This window comes from Tinamus guttatus, unplaced genomic scaffold (assembly GCF_059628265.1).
Source record: "Tinamus guttatus ecotype Peru unplaced genomic scaffold, ASM5962826v1 Tinamus_guttatus_pri_ptg000036l, whole genome shotgun sequence".
Classification (NCBI taxonomy): domain Eukaryota; kingdom Metazoa; phylum Chordata; class Aves; order Tinamiformes; family Tinamidae; genus Tinamus; species Tinamus guttatus.
This window is the reverse complement of record NW_028288570.1, coordinates 288,177-300,441: the sequence shown is the minus strand read 5'-3', so window position 1 is coordinate 300,441 and position 12,265 is coordinate 288,177. Positions and strand designations below refer to the sequence as shown.

Below are 12,265 nucleotides of genomic sequence, written 5' to 3'. Positions count from 1 at the left end.
ATATTGTTACAAGGGCAATGAGAACATCTGCATTTATTTTACTTTTAATTGACTTTGGTATAAACATTGCATGAATTAAGATTCTCTTTTAAACTACAGAAATTTGATGCCTTACTAAACTGCCTACAAACTAGTCCTAATGGCACATTTGATACACCCTTCCTTTCATACAGAAAACAAATACCTAACAAGTTGAATGAGGACTACATTTACTCCTCCTGTCAAAGGAAATAATGTGCACTAGAATACAGAAGCTTTAGTTCAAGCTGAGTAGTCAACTCTCACTCCTCCTCCAATTAAAAAAAAGAGAAAAAAAAACAGCAGTCATATCTATAAAAATCTGTATATTTTAAGACAGATGGCAAATTCTGTTGAAAAAGGTAAGCAATACCCTACAGTTCCTTTCCTAAAATCTATAATGTCCCGTCAGTTAATCACTATTGTAATGTGATACAATCTATTTTGACCCCTTGATAGATCATCAATTTCTGTCTGCTAAATTTTGATTTAATTATTCATTGAGATAAATTACTTCTGATTTAAATTACTTCTGTTTACACAAAAACAGTTTTTTTTTCAGAAAAAAAACCCTTCGTAAAACCTAGTTAACAAAATCTCTAGTTAACAGAGCTATTTAGGTGCTCATTTTTTTGTTCAGATATACTGGCCATTTTTTTTTTTTTTTTTTTTTTACTATGGAAGAAGTAAACTAATGTGCACTGACTATGTACTCCTAAAATTTTTACTTCTTTTTAATGCCCTGTAAATAAGACATCTGCCTTATAAATTCATTTTGTATACTACTTCAGTGTGTAAATTCATTTGCTTCTTTTTACTTAAGATGTGCCAATCAAAAGCAATATTATTTTGCATAATCCAATCTCATTTTAGGATTGCTCATGCAATTTATGTAAATGCTAAGGTCAAGACACTAAATCTGGAACTACTTTCCTCATTTTCTTCATCTGTAACCTTCCCTGTAGCCTTCTATGTTTCGTCTATCTATTTATTTAAAGCAGTCCTACTATGAAAGACTTGTTTAAATATTCAAACATTACTCTTAAATTCATTTCTCTTTCATAACGCTTCTTGCTGCACCTGTTGCTCCGTCTTCTCTCCCTTGTTGTTATAATCTGTATTGTTATGATTCTAATCTTTATTCTCACTGTAATCTTGTTTACCCAAACAGTTTCAACCTTCCCTCTCCCCTATTTTTGTGCTATCAATAACAAAAATCTTCCATTTATGCACAAACTCATACAAACAGAAGCCTATTAGTTTCTCTTCAACATTTTTTTTTTCTGTAGGAGTCCTTTGCCTTTGGCAATGAATACATTTGGAACACTGATCAACCATTTTTTGTTTGTTTTTCATAGAATCATAGAATCATAGAATGCTTAGGGTTGGAAGGGACCTCTAGAGATCATCTAGTCCAACCCCCCTGCATACGCAGGGACACCTAAAGCACGTGGCACAGGACTGCATCCAAGCGGGTTTTGAAGATCTCCAGAGAAGGAGACTCCACAACCTCTCTGGGCAGCCTGTTCCAGTGCTCTGTCACCCTCACTGTTAAGAAATTTTTCCTTAAGTTCCTATGGAATTTTTGATGTTTCAGTTTCCGGCCATTTCCTCTAGTCCTATCAGTGGCCACCACTGAAAAGAGACCATGACCGTCCTCTGCACTCCCTCCCTTGAGGTATTTATATACACTGATTAGATCCCCTCTCAGCCTTCTCTTCTCCAGGCTGAACAGGCCCAGCTCCCTCAGCCTCTCCTCATAGGGCAGATGTTACATATATTTCTTTTGTTTCTATATATTTTACAGACACTCTGAAAAACTTACTGTCTTACTCTTCAATTTCTGGTTGGTAGAAGCTGATTTAGAAGGTGCATAGTTTCCTCAGCCTCAGGAGAAAGTGAATCTATTAACAATAAATAATAAGTACCACAAATGTACAGTGCACTGAAAAAGAAAATGACCTTGCCACTGTTAGATGACTTTTTAGGATTATATCTAACAAGACTTTTTAGCCTCAAGTGACAAAGGAATTTTCCTTTAATTAAAGATTGATAAATTCTCTCTCTCTCATCTTGTGATTTTTCCCCTCTATTTTAACCTCATATTTGATATGAACTGAGCTGCTAGTTAGCTCACAGACATGACCTTTTTTCTTTTTCTCAGAAGACTGCTCTTTTTAGCCTTCTATCAAGGCTCAAATCAAATTTGCATAACCTCACACCTCTATTTGTATGTTTTTTTTTCTACTGTGTATTATACCTGTTAAACTCCAGCCCTAACAATTCTGAAACATTATTAAACATAACAGTATTGCATGCAGAATTATTTCTTGTAGGCTATTTCTACATGAAAACCATAAACATTCTGGGCTGTCAGTTTTTTTTTTTTTTTTTTTTAGAATCACAGAATACATGAGCATGGAAGAGACTCCTAGAGATCATTCAGTTCCCCTCATCCCCAAAGTTATAATCAACTACAGCTGGTTGCTCACAGCTGTGTCCAGTCAAGTTTTCAGTATGTTCAAGGCTGGAGACTACTCAACCTCTCTGAGCAATCTGCTCCAGTCCTCAACAATCTTCATAGTTAGAAAAAAAAAAAAAAAAAAAAAAAAAAAAAAAAAAAGCTCTATTTCTTCCATTTTGAATGGAATTTCCTATATTTCAATTCATGCCCAAAGGCACTCCAAATACGGTCACACAGTGCTGAACAAAGGAGAAGGATCACCTCCATCGACCTGCTGCCAGTGCTCTTAATGCAGCCCAGGATATGGTCAGACTTCTTTGCTGCAAGGGCACATGCTGGGTTAGATCCAACTTGTTGCTCATAATCTTTCCTGCAAAGCTGCTCTCCAGCCAGTCAGGCTCCAGATACTGTCTTCCTGCTATCTTCTTTGTTCGCTCCCCTCAGGAACCTCCATTTCACAGTCACTGCAGCCAAAGCTACTCCTGACCTACTCTGAGCAGTTTTCCTTGCTTGCTTCTTGCTTGGGTCTTCAATCAAGAAACTACCATCAATATACTCTGGAAACCTTCTGGACTGTTCGTACCCTTTTGTGTTATCCTTCTAGCAGAAGTCATGTGTTTGAAGGTACCCCCATGAAGACCAGGGCTGGTGAATGTGAGGCTTGTTCCAGTGGACCGAAGGCCTCATCTACTTCCGTTTCCTCACCAGGCAATCTGTAGCCACTACAGTGTCACTCATGTTTTTCGGCCTCCTAGTCTTGACCTGTGTGGTCTCAGGTGGCTATCACTTATCCCTTGGCGGAGCTATACACATACTTCCATTCCATGCCATCTTGGCCTGTCCTTCCTACAAAGCCTGTGTCTGTCCCTTGCAGCACTCCAGTTGTGGGAATGATCCTAGCACCTACTGCAATTTCCATGGTGGAATCGTAGTCCTGCAACTGAATGTGAACTTCTAATTCCCTCTAGTCTGCCCCATGCTGCATGTGTTAGGGTCCATGTCCCTCAGAGTCACACAGCCTGCCACAACATGAAAACAGAAAATTTAGGGGTTTGGTGTCATTTCACCTCAGTGAAAGGATCCTTTCATACACATAACTGTCATTCCAGCCTTATACGAAGCAGGTTCTGGACCATTATATTTGACACGGAGCCTCTGGAATCAAAATAGTAGAGTCTGATGATAGAAGAACTCTAAATGAAACACTATGCACTGCGTATAGAGCAGCACTAATAGAGGGACATTTTTCAGTAAAAGGTACTGGCTCATGTAAATGCTTCATTAGTTTCATGACTTCTTTATAGCCATACAAGCCATACATTTTTCACAAATATATGCTGATTGGTTTGTCTTGATTTAAATTATTGGAAGAAGTTCTAAATTGCTATTAAAATGAATCATTTTTAAAATTATAAACACTCATTTTTACTATCTTATTTATTATACTTTGAATTATATTGAATGGTCTATAAAGAAAATAGTTACGGAATCAATGCTCAAATATGGATTTTGAATGCTAAAAGAATCTCTTTTCAGGATGATAAAATTAGATTTATGCTATCATCAGTTTGTAGCCTTAGCCAAACTATATTTATGTTGAAGGAAAAATCTAAATAATTTTATTTCTATGCCTACTGGTAGTTCTAGACAGTTTATTTTACTAGATTTACATAGTTATTGCTTCCTTCTCAAAATAAAGCAGAAACACAACCAAAACCAGTCTGAAACTATCACAAGGTGAAGAGGTTGACAGAAGAGAACATTCACTGCCTCACTACACTAAGACTAAGAAAATCTAACACAGAAAAAAGATTCTTCCAAGATTTTAAGTGTTATTACACCAAAGCAGTATGAAGATCTACAAACTGCAGAGGAAATATTAATGTGGTGAAAATTAAAGTAGAAGGCTAATTAGTTACTAAGAGAAACAAACAACACTTTACTGACTCCTACAGGTAGCAGAAAGTATTCTGAATTACAATTGACGGGACAGAAATAGCAATGTCTGTTCTTGTATAGAAAATTAACCAAGAATAGCTGGTCTATTACTATGCAAATATATGTCATTAGGCAGCTAACAATTGCATTTCTGCAGATGCCAATGGACTTGAACGATAATTATTATTCAGTTTTATAAGCAGCTTTTGATAATCTGTTTTTAGCAAAACAGGAACATACAAGAATTTCTTTCAAGCATTTCCCTTTGTCCTGTTTCAATACTAACTATTCTGACAATAAGTGTTTCTACATGATCATAAATTATATTTTTGACAAATATTGTAAGAATATACTGCTTCTTTTCTTATATTTCCAATTAGTAATACATTTACTATGGAGACTGCAATATGCAGTTTCCACTCAGCGTTACTGAAGGGAGGAATTATACAGGTGGACAGCAGTTACATTGCTACATTTTGAATTCAGAGAATTTCTCATGAGAATCAGAATGTTGTTGTTGATTAATGTTACATTAAACACAGTTACACATTTTGTTCAGGACTATGGAGCAAGAATTTTGAAAAGTGTTACACCACTGACAATCTGCTACATTTCTTCCCAAGCTTCATTTATCCGTGCAGTTGAAAATTGCTAGGGAAAAACAAAATGAAAGCTGAAAGGGATCCCCTGATCCAAATTTTTAAGAGTCCCCTGGACCACTGAAAGTCACAGAATCACAGAATGATTGAGGTTGGAAGGGACCTCTATGATCACCTATTCCAACACTCCTGCTCAAGCAGGGACACCTAGAGCACGTGGCACATGGTCCTCATTCTGTTCTTTCCCAGTCTTCACATCATGCTTTACCTACCTAAACGCCCAGACACCCACTTGCACATTACCGCTAACTTCATAAACCGTTTTTTTTTTAGGTTGTAAGATTGAAGATAAAAATCTATCCAAATAATAATGCATTTTAAGAAATTCAATAACTTTTAAGAATTATTTGTCAAAAAGATACCATGCACACTATTTAAACCAGGAAGAAACCTAAAACAAGTATAATTCTCAAAGTACTGCATTCGGGGAGACGTCTGAACAAGTACTGCTATACTAAATCTTATCTGAAGACACAGCCATAAAAACATGATCAACAGTTGCTTGCAGTAACTAAGCTTATTAAACTTTTATCTTCATACTGCCTCTGCAACCAAATATCAGCTGGAAAACTGATAATAAAGAAGTTTAATCCATCATTTTTACAGATGAAATTAGTACCTGTCACATTCACTTCTGACATTTTAATATAGCAGATTTAAGTAACTAGTCAGCTTTCTTCTTTTGGTTTAAGATAGCATTTAAAGAAAAGCAAGATGACACTTACTAATATTGAAAGTTCAAGCCAATTATTGTAAATAGAGAACAGTTACAAATAAAGTGAATCCTTTCGATCCAATATACTGCACAGAAACAGATTTGACTATATGAATTGGAGTGCAACCTGCATTTGATGTGACAGATAAGCCCAGTTTGAAAAAGTATTAAAAAACATTTCAAGATACTAGTTGGAACTCATCCCAAGATTTTAAAAGATTTATGGAAATTAATATATAACCTTGCAGTATTACTACTAATGAACCAGATGCAGAAAAGTGCTGTAAAACCACCTTTTAACTAAGTATGTGAATTATAATTAATACCACAAACCTGATATCTACAAAATTAGCAATCTAATTAGAATACTAATCACCCATTATAGAGATTAATAAAAGAACTAACATGTAGACGTGACTGTAATCTGCACATTAAAAAAATGCAGATTTTAAAAGATTGTAAGAAAAGCTGTTGTGGATATGTGGGATGCAGCTAGAACAAAACTTTATTTCAGCAAAACAGCAACGGAGACAGACGTCAGCTAAACCTAACAAACTAGTTCAAAACTGAAGAGCAGAAGTGCAGAAAGTGATAAGGTAGCAGTTCTCTTGAAAAGTCCCTTTTCAAGACTGAGGACTACTAAGAGCTGCCAGTGCTAGAGCTAATTGGAGCTATTGCATAAACACATTTAATACCGAATACATGGCTCAAGAGAAAAGTCACATATTCCAACCCCAGGAATGGACATGGTGTGATGCGTACAGTCCCAAGAAAGCTGTAGAGTTTTGCAATCAAAATAGTGACTTGCTCAACAGACTTTCCTCTTGCTGTTCCACCTAGTTTAATTGTATGTTTTGATCTTATAAAGGATTATTACAAAATAAAGGAGCTTTTAAGGGTCTTTATTTCCCAAATATGCTAAATGCAACTCTGAGCTCTGATCTACCACGCAACAACAACGATTATTACTGAAAGCAAAGTTATTTTAATTTTTTACTGAAAGTACATGTGGAAGATTTCAGAACATGTAATTTTGGAAAGAGAAAACACACACACACAAAAAGAAAAAAAACAGAAAAAAGATAGGGACAATAAGAATTGCTATATCAAAAGAATAGCAATGAAAATTTGAGATGCTGTTCTAAAAATGTTTTATAAAGGAAAATACAGGTCTAACTAAAGAAATACTACTGCTACCCTCCCATTGTTGTTCTTTGTATAAAACCTTCTCTGGTTTATGGGACCCATGGGTCACTGGGGTCTAAATAATTAATTAATTAAATTAGGCAACTGAATCTTGGCAAAGTGCATCACCACCCAATTTTATCAGGTAAATGAATTTAATACAGAGTTAAAGAGTACATCTCTCTCTCTTTTTGTGGAAAAAGCCCTTAAAATACTGTAGTTTTCCAAACCATAACAAGGGTGTGTTCTACCCTCAGAGACTGTGAAGATAAGGATAATAAAACATGCTAGTTAAAATGCAATGTCTCACTTTATTACAAAAAAAGATGTTGACTTATGGCTATATTCAGTCCCTGTCTTTGCTAACCTTGTGAGATTACCAGTGTCTGCAGAGTGCCTCAGAAAGGAGTTGCACACTCCTCAAAATGCATCAGCTTCAGATGCCCTTCTCACAAGCCTGTCAAATGCCAAGAGGCATTTTCAGTTCCTTGGCTGAATCAATGCTGTTAATGCATGTGTCTCATTACTGGTGACTGCCTGAGAACAGAGAGCTACAATTGCTTTGAGGAAATGTAAAATTTTGGTGACTGAGCCTTCCCGCGGTCTTTGAGGGAAGAGTATTCCAGAAGGTAAACGCTGGCAAAAGTTATCCCATCTGCGACTGAGTATGGGGTCATGCTCTCTGATCAACACTGTATCTTTACTTTTCATGTGTGTGCATGTGTTTTATTAAGAGGATGAAAAAGAACTGCAAAAGAGCAAATTGGTTCAAAAAGATCTAACACGCTTGCCAATATAAAACCATAGTAAATTCAAAGTACGACATGAAAACAAATATCCCCCAATATTCAGCACAGAAGGATACTCCCAGGAAAGTAGACCTAACAGCACTAAGGGTTTTCATTTAAAGCAGTCTTAAGAGGTGTGATTCTGACAGAGAAAGCTTGTAATGAAAATCTCATTATTTGCAATCCCACAGAAAGAGCAGATTGACTTAAAAAGGACCTGAAAACCTTCGGGCAGTTTTTCATCTCACTTCTTCAGTCACCATCAAAAGTTTCTATAACAACCCCCCTAGAAAACTCGGTAGGACGAGCCATCTATCATTATATCTTTCCTCAAGTTAAACAAGAGGAGAGGTGTGCTCTAAGACAGCTTCAATTGCATTTGGCAATTCAAAGTGAAGCCTACAAATGAGGTATCTCATTAGCTTGAGCAGATGGATCAAAATTAAAGATTGAAGCACCAACTCTTAATTTCCCAGTAGCCAGGAAGAGCTTGAAGTCTTGCAGAGTATGACTGTTGAAAAATCATCATAAAAAGCTTCTCTCCATCTGTCAAAACACATGTTTGTGTACAATACAACTACCTCCCACTGGTCTTAATGTTAAAAACAACAACAACAACACACATAACATCCATTAAAACTCATGAACATGCAACTTCAATCATCAAACTGTGACCTATAATATGACAGGGACATATTAGCATAACTTCTACAAGAATAAATTATGCCTTTTTAGCAAGGTAATATTTTTCAAAAATAAGTTAACAATAGAGTAAATAAACAGTCAGTTTTTAGACATAATTTATTAAGATATTATAAAGTCTCTGGTAAAGAATCTTAAAAGAGACAACATTATGGAATTTTGATGGCCAAAAGAAGGCATGTATTACATTAATTCATATAAATTTGAAAAAAAAGAATGTGTTTTCCTTTTGATTCTCCTTCTGCATAAGGATTCAGGGATTTATTTCTTGTGCCTAAGAGTGCAGGTAGTTCCTGGTTCTCTGAAGCACCGCTAATGGGAGCTCTGCCTGAACAGTACTGCCTCAACAGTTACAAAATTCCACCCATTTCCTATGGAAAACTTTTTTGGAAGATCACCACCTAGGGATATGCACCTTTCTAAGGAGCATATCCAAACACAATAGAGCTTTGTTAAAAAAACAAACAAACAAAATTTACACTCTATACACAAGTGTAAATGATAACTCAAAAAGCTAAGGGCAACATAACATGATTCGAAACTATGGATTTATAAAAACTATGAAAATCAAAAGAAGTCTATGACTCCTTAGTACTACTCTGAAATTTTTGACAAAACTACAGAAAATATTGCTAGAATAATATTCTTCCCCCACAGGTATTTCAATTTATATATATCTAAAAATAATCTTTTAAAAACTTTTTTACATATCTGCATTTAGTCTAGTGATTAGACAAATCATTTATCAGAATAGACAAATTAAAAAGAAAAATCCCTTATTTTTACTACAGACTACACTACTGTAATGAGCTGATATACTTAATTCTGCATTGTCAAAGACTGCATTCAGGTGTTGGTATATGACCTATTTCAGCATAGGAATATTTGTTTCATAAGTCCCAAGACAAACATGTTTTAATAATCAGGAACAAAATTCAACGTAACTGCTTTCTATTTAAGTATCATAGAATCATAGAACGGTTAAGGTTGGAAGGGACCCCTAGACATCATCTAGTCCAACTCCCCTGCTCCAGCAGGGACACCTAGAGCACGTGGCACAGGGTGGCATCCAAGCGGGTTTGGAAGATCTCCAGAGAAGGAGACTCCACAACCTCTGTGGGCAGCCTGTTCCAGCGCTCTGTCACCCTCACTGTTAAGAAAGTTTTCCTTAAGTTCCTGTGGAACTTTTGATGCTTCAGTTTTTGGCTGTTTCCTCTAGTTCTGTCGGTGGCCACCACTGAAAAGAGGCCAGCACCATCCTCCTCACTGCCTCCCTTGAGGTACTTATAGACACTGATTAGATCCCCTCTCAGCCTTCTCTTCTCCAGGCTGAACAGGCCCAGCTCCCTCAGCCTCTCCTCATAGGGCAGATGTTCCAGGCCCCTGATCATCCTTGTGGCCCTGCGCTGGACTCTCTCCAGCAGCTCCACATCCCTCTTGTACTGTGGAGCCCAGAACTGGACACAATACTCCAGACGTGGCCTCACCAGGGCTGAGTAGAGGGGCAGGATCACCTCCCTCGACCTGCTGGAGACGCTCTTCTTAATGCACCCCAGGATCCCATTGGCCTTCTTGGCCACGAGGGCACACTGCTGCCTCATGGTCAACTTGTTGTCCACCATGACACCCAGGTCCCTCTCTGCAGAGCTGCTCTCCAGAAGGTCGGTCCCCAGCCTGTACTGATGTCTGGGGTTAAAAAAAGGAATTTGAGAAAGTTCTGCAACATCGCTCAAATGTTATGCCTCCCTGACATATATGCCTATGTGTATGTTAACATCTGCTTTAAAACATTGTTAAACTCATTACTGCAACTTTTGAAATGACATATTTACATTTTCACTGAATTCAGCTTGTATAGATATTCAAGCTGGTGACATCAAAGAACAATATTTACACTGAAATCTCAGGCCAGCAAGCAATCAGGCCAGCAATCTTTATCACTTCAAACAGCACATTTATCAAACTGCTGAAAAACAACATCATGTGTCCAGAACAAAATATTTTCAAGCAAAAAAATAAATTGAATAAAACCAGCCAAATCATTTTGGAACTGAATCAACATTTATATAGCCAGGAGAACTACAGTTCTGCTTTGACTGAAAATATACCATATTTAGTTGCTCCTTTGAAATATAATGTTCAGAAACTGAGATCAGCAATTATGTCAGCAACTGAAATCATGACATTAGAGACTTTTCACTTGACTCCTTTCATCTATAGCAAATATCTTACCACAGGCATTCAGCTATTTGCACAGGAACTAAAGCTATTCTCAAGCAAAGCTATGAAAACTATAAAACGCCCCCTGCTGCACTTAAACAATTTATTGTAGTATACTTGATTTTTAAAAATGCACAAGTTTGTAGTGATTCTTTTCCATAGCACAAAAAAAGAGGGCAGAAAGGCGTAATAAATGCATTGGAACAAAACACGATTTCCTCCCTGGAATACAAGCTGGGCTACTTAGATTTTATTGATTTAAAGAAACTGCTACTTGTAGAAGTACTGTGTATTTGCATTTATAGCTAGTGAAAAACATGAAATCAGAATGAGTGGCAAGAAATAAGCAACTAAATATACCTCAGTGCTAGAAATTTGCCAATACTTGTGCATAATTGACAATGAGGAAAGAACACATTAAATCTCCTGCGGTACTGCCAAGAAATACTCATCATAGTGCCAAGAAATACTCATCAATCATGAAAATATCAGTCTTTCTCCATGGAATATTCACAATTGAAAGTTCTCTGTAATACAGGAATGTAGCACTGACTGTTGCTATCAGCAAGAGAAGATAAATGCAAGAGTGGTGTCAAACTAGTGAGAGCAGGAAAATGAGGAAGCTGCTGCTGAAGTACTTCCTTTTTCCCTCAAGAACAATCCCTGCAAGTCATAAACAGTTCATCTGTTAAAAACACCATAATGGGACTTTGCTCATAAACCAAGGAAAAGTGCAGGGTGGGGAGGGAAAGATGGCTTCTCTTTAACATCCTGATTATTTGGTGAAAAGACTCTCCAAGGATTATGTTGCACTAGCAAGGACATGGGCCCGAGCTTCTGAACTCCTGCTTCTCATAGCAATGGTATGTGCCAAATTCTAACAAAAAAAAAAGCAACTTCCAGAAGGTGATCTAGAAACACAGTAGTAACTGAATGATAAACAATACAGGTAAATTAGTTAAGCCCAACATTTTAGTGGCAGGAACAAACTTTAAAATTTACTGCAAAATCCTCTATCGTAAAGAAAAATGGAGATTACTTCCTTAAAACCTACAAAAACAAAACAACGCAAATCCAGATATTTGAAATGACAGATACTAAGCCTCTTGTCTACCACATCCTGAATACTCTGTGTCACTCTTATCTTTCACCTTTAACAGGAGACACCAGAATTGGAAAGGTATAGGAAATTGTAACGCAAGGCAATAACTAAGCATTGTAGCTTTTTAATTATGAAGTGTGCTTAAGTCTGAGATCTCTAAAATGACCTACTTTGAGTGGTCCTTTGAAATAAGTGTGACAAATACATAGTAATTATTTTAAGGGATATCAACCATAGCAGGAATTATCACCTTAGATACAAACTAACAATATTTAACACACTTTAAATTTAATGTATGCTGTTTTAACACAGTATTTTCAAGTTTAAAGGTGACCTCTAAAGCAATGAATCTCAAAATACAAATGGAGATGGAACTGTTTCTTTAAAACATCTTTATAATTTTTATAAACTTTATATTTTTATATATATACTCTTATATAAACTTTATATAAACTTATACCTTTATATAAACTT

At 36.4% G+C, this 12,265-nt stretch overlaps 1 protein-coding gene across 1 annotated transcript in view; it reads right to left on the bottom strand.

Moving 5' to 3' along the window:
- ASCC3 (activating signal cointegrator 1 complex subunit 3) overlaps positions 1-12,265 on the bottom strand; it is a 240,803-nt gene that overhangs the window by 139,267 nt on the left and 89,271 nt on the right. The window lies entirely within an intron of this gene.